General features: G+C 46.4%; 1 pseudogene; it reads right to left on the reverse strand.

Moving 5' to 3' along the window:
- Positions 1-4199: 4199 nt before the first annotated feature.
- Positions 4200-5204, reverse strand: LOC110295050 (annotated as a pseudogene).
- Between the last annotated feature and the right edge of the window lie 610 nt (positions 5205-5814).

Here is a 5814-nt window from a genome sequence, read left to right on the forward strand (position 1 = left end):
ATGGCTTTTGGAAAGAGGCATTTCTGGGAATATATAAAATCTAATTTAGAGCCACATCTTAGTTTGGTTTTCACAAACTTCTCTCATAAGAATTACCTGCAGAGCCTATGGCAATGAATAATACAGGACTTGACCCCCAACATGCTATTTGCTAATCTTGGGGCCGGTCTCCAAAATCTTTATTTCTGGCAAAGGATAAAGACTGTGCATCTCCCCACTCCATGGTACTCAGGCTTGACTGAATTTAAACTCGTCTCCCCAGTTCATTTGTGAGAGATCTTTGTGAGCTTTTATTAATGATTTATAATGTGCTTCGTTTCTATGGTCAAGAATGACAGAGCAGTTCTTTTCAAACTAATAGGTATTAGGAGGTGACAGAGGGCTTAGCAGATCCTTCCTTGTTACAGTGCTTGCAGAGAATTTGATCCCCAGAGCCTGGACTCATATAGGAGTGTGGTGGTACATGGTCACCACGTCCATTCTGGAGAGGCTAAGCCAGGTCCTTGGGATAGTCTATTCTACTTGGCAAACTCCAGGAGAGTGAGAGGCCCTGTTCTAAGGTAAATGAAACAAAGAAACAAGAAACAATACAGATGGTACCTGAGGAGTGACAGCTGCAGCTGTTCTCTGCTCTTCATAGCATGTGACTGCATGAACACACACACACACACACCACATACCACACACAACAAAAACACATGCCATACACACACACCACACCCACATACCACACATACCACACATACCACACACATTATACATACACATCACATAAATATACCACACACATCACCCAAACACATACACCTACCACACATACATAACACACACATCACACAAACACATACACACCACACACACAGACATACAGACATAGACACACACATACACCACATACTACACAAATTACACAAACACATATACACCACACACATAGACACACAGGCATACATACTACACATAACACACACATCACACAAACAATACACACTACACATACATAGCACATATACCACACACATCACACAAATACATACCACACATACACACATGAAACACATTCACACATGCATGCATACACACATTCTCTCTCTGTCTCTGTTTCTCTCTCTCTCTCTCTCTCTCTCTCTCTCTCTCTCTCTCTCTCTCTCTCACCTTTTCACTGACTTGGAGAAACCATGTTAAATGCAGAGTTTTGAATTTATAGGTATGCATCTGACTGACACTCCTCAGTTCTGCCAAACTGTGGGGTTCAAACACCACAATAAGTAAAGGAAGAGGGTCCAGGGGTCTCAGGGAATTGAAGATAATTTAAGGAGTTGTAGGCAGATATGAAGTTTTATTCCTTAGCACACTAGTATAGTGGTTTGAATGAAAATGGCCCCCATAGGCCCCCATAGGCCCCCATAGGCCCCCAGTGTCAGATACAAACCTACAGAATCAAAATCTGAAAATTACATGGTTTCTCCCAAGTCAGTCTGGGTGCATGTTTGATAAACTGTTTAGGAAGGATTAGGAGGGAGGTGTGGCCTTGTTGAAGGAGGTGTGTTATGGGGGGGGGGGGACGGGACTCTGAAGTTTCAAAAGCTCCCTTCAGGCCCAGAGTCTCCTTCTCTTTCTGTCCACTGCCTTTGGATGAAGATGTAAAGCTCTCAGCTGCTGCTCCAGCACCATGCCTGTCTGCTTCCCACCATGACAATCATGGATCAGTCCTTTAGAACTGTAAGCAAGCCCCCAATTAAATCCTTTCTTTTATAAGAGTTGCCTTAGTCATGGTGTCTCTTCACAGTAACAGAACAGTCACTAAGACAACTGGCCACACACAGGAGGGCACAGGCACATGTACAGACTGGCACACATAGTCGAATTAGGCAAATGAGAAGACCTATGCCTCTGACCTTGAAGCTATATTCATATAAAATCTGTAGGAAAAAAAAGTGATATTCTGCCAGGAATAACAATATGATTTTATATCACTGTTTACTTTTGTTTTCCCCAGAACCCAGTGTTAGCCATGTTTTAACTGACACATAGCCATATCAGCACCGTATTATCTAAGCATAAACTGGCCCATTTGGACTTCTGTCCACTTCACAACCTTCCAGGTACTGCCTGGGCTGCCATTGTGAAGGCTTGAGTAGTGTTGTGAGAATTGCTTCCTTAGAGAAACCTAACGTGCCTTTCCTCCTTATACGTCTCTAACCACAAACAGTTCCATCCAAGTTCATCCTGGGGAGCCAGTGAATTTATCGTTCTTATGCACATAGCACGGATGAAGGGCTATTTACAGGACTGCGGAGAACACAAAGGCAGTCACAGGATGGTTGACATCTGTCCCATAGCCACAAGGATAGAGTCCCTCTTGCATTAACCTTCTCCAGCCTGCATACTTGACACTGAGGTCATGTGCAGTGGGACTAGAATTGCATACCAGTGGCTGGGAAGAGCAGGAAGGAGCAGCTAGAATCTCAGATGAGGGTCCCATGACCCTCCCCACCGTCTCCTCTGAGGGCACGAAAGCCGTCAAAGGCTGGCTTGCTGCTGACCATCTCTTGCAAGCAGACACAGCTGATCTGGTACAAATGGAAGCTGTTTCTCCCTGGGAGGGTTGTGTAGCCAAGCCTTGCGGATGGTTCATAATGAAGACAGAAGGAAACTCAGTTCCCTGAGCACTTGCAGGTACAAGACTTCAACACAGTCTACCATCATTCCCGACTCACTGTGTTTCCACTATCTTTATTCCCACAGTTTACCATGTGCCCCAAATCACACATCTCAGAAGAATGCAGGATGAGGGTCAATCTAGAGGTTTCTGAGTGAGGGCTTGCCCACTTCACAAGTAGGGGAAACATTTGGTTCTCCGATTTCCCTTTTGTTATTTAAGATAATCGAGCGGTTGCTCCAGCAAGAGAGATGACCAGGGCCACTCTCTGCTTCTGATTCTTTAGCTCAAAATCTTTCCCAAGCTCCTGCTGATTAGAAGTCTACTTGTAACTGAGAAATATCCATAGGCTCGGACTATAACAGTGAGTGCTACAAGATTCTGGAAAGTCACATGAACAGGGTTCTGGTTCACATCGTCCTCTTTGGGGTGAGGATGGTGTGAGGCTTCTCTGCTTTGGGGTACACTGACATGAACAGAGCTCTATCTGCAGAGCTGAGGCCTTATCCTCAGTATGTTCTTACAGCATTATATTCCCTGACATCCTGCTATCCTGGAAGGTCTTACCCAGAGGTCACCTGTAATCCTCTGTGCAGGGATCGATCGGATGCACTCCAGAATGAATATGTATTGCTGACACGGGATCAGCCACATCAAAAACCCCAGAGCCTCAGTGTCAACGGGAGAGGCAAGGCCTTCCCCTGGTCCCAGTAAGAATGTACAGAATCTATCAACCACAGCTTCCTCGTGTTGGATTTCTGTTTAGGATGCTGCTGGTCTGACTCCATCAGAGCACATGGCCTATCCAGTCCTAGCTTTTCCATCATGTGTGTGTCTGCCCTGTCTTTATTCCCTCTTGGCCCCAGTCAAGTCCAGTGCCATTCAAATCACTGTGGGACATTTCCCCAAAGTGATCACTCTCTTCATTTCCTGTTGCTGTAAAAAGATAGCCAAACAAAAGCAACTCCAGAAGAAAGAGTTTATTTTAGGTTCATAATCCAGGAGCCTGAAGTGGTTGTGTGGTGTTATCTCGCCCACAGCCACAGGCAGACAGAGAAGGGAAGGAACACTCTCAGCTTACTTTCTCGGTTTTTAAATTACTTTATTTTTAAGACGTATTTATCTACTTTTTTTAAATGGGCATTGGTGCTTGCATGTATGTCTGTGTGAGGGTGTCAGATCCCCTGGAACTAGAATTACAGACAGTTGTGAGCTGCCATGTGGGTGTTGGGAATTGAACCTGGGGTCCTCCGGAAGAGCAGCCAGTTCTCTTAATTGCTGAGCCATCTCTCCAGTCCCTCACTTTCTCTCTTTTTTTGGCGGGGGGGTGGGAGGGGGCGGTGCAGTGAACTTTATTGATGGTATTCAAGAGAGTAGGGTGGCTCCCTAGGCTCTCCTATTATTATAGGGGTCTGGGATGAAAACTGTGTGGGAGATGCTCAGTGTTGGGGGCTGAGTTGGGACAGGGACTCCTCAGCAACTGAGGGCCTCTCTCTTGCTCTCATTGTCCTTGCTGGGGTGGGTGGTCCAGGGCCTCTTACTCCTTGGAGGCCATGTAAGCCATGAGGTCCATCACCCTGTTGCTGTAGCCGTATTCATTATCATACCAGGAGATGAGCTTTACAAAGGTGTCATTGAGAGCAATGCCAGCCCCAGCATCAAAGATGGAGGACTGGGAGTTATTGTTGAAGTCACAGGAGACAACCTGGTCCTGAGTGTAGCCCAGGATGCCCTTTAGTGGGCCCTCAGATGCCTGCTTCACCACCTTCTTGATGTCATCATACTTGGCAGGTTTCTCCAGTCGGCATGTCAGATCTACAACCGATACATTGGGGGTAGGAACATGGAAGACCATGCCAGTGAGCTTACCGTTCAGCTCTGGGATGACCTTGCCCACAGTCATGGAAGCACCAGTGGATGCAGGGATGATGTTTTGGGCAGCCCCATGGCCATCACGCCACAGCTTTCCAGAGGGGCTATCCACAGTCTTCTGAGTGGCAGTGATGGCATTGACTGTGGTCATGAGCCCTTCCACAATGCCAAAGTTGTCATGGATGACCTTGGCCAGGGAGGCGAGGCAGTTGGTGGTGCAGGATACATTGCTGACAATCGTGAGTGAGTTGTCTTATTTCTTGTGGTTCACACCCATCACAAACATGGGGGCATCGGCAGAAGGGGCAGAGATGATGACCCTTTTGGCCCCACCCTTCAAGTGGGCCCCAGCCTTCTCCATGGTGGTTTCGCCAGTAGACTCTACGACATACTCAGCACTGGCATCACCCCATTTGATGTTAGCGGGATCTCCCTCCTGGAAGATGGTGATGGGCTTCCCGTTGATGACAAGCTTCCCATTCTCGGCCTTGACTGTGCCGTTGAATTTGCCTTGGGTGGAGTCATACTGGAACATGTAGGCCATGTAGTCAAGGTCCATAGAGGGTTCATTGATGGCCATAACCTCTACTTTGTTAGAAGATAAGGCAACCCTGGCAATTAGGCGTCCAATATGGCCAAATCCATTCACTCCGATCTTCGCCATCATGTCTAAGGGATAAGGCTGGCACCACACAAGAAAATGTGGCTGTTTCTGGAACAGGGAGGAACAGAGAGCCCATTCTCTCATTTTTAACATGTACTCTGAAACCCAACCCAGGGAACATACCACCCACTATTAGGTTAGGGTCTCCTGCATCAATGAACACAATCAACTCAATCCCTTACAGACACATCTATGAACCAACCTTACCTAGATAACACCTCATTGAGATTCCCTTCCCAGGTTTCATTGAATCCAATAACCAGCTGCTGCCTCAGAAGAGTCTTACCCTAGGACTCAAAGGAGGTAGATTTCTGCTTTACCTCTTCCACAGTTAGCTTGGTGATTGTGGATCGTTATATAATTTCATCATTTGTAAACTGATGTTGATAATATTTATCTTAGTCTAATCATAAAAATTCACATATAAGATGTATCTAAGCTGGGTGGTGGTGGCGCATGCCTTTAATCCCAGCACTTGGGGGTGGGGGTGGGGCAGAGGCAGGTGGATTTCTGAGTTCAAGACCAGCCTGGTCTACAAAAGTGAGTTCCAGGACAGCCAGGGCTACAAAGAGAAATCCTGTCTCGAATAAACAAAAAAAAACAAACAAAGGACAAC

Source organism: Mus caroli, chromosome 5, assembly GCF_900094665.2.
Source record: "Mus caroli chromosome 5, CAROLI_EIJ_v1.1, whole genome shotgun sequence".
NCBI lineage: Eukaryota > Metazoa > Chordata > Mammalia > Rodentia > Muridae > Mus > Mus caroli.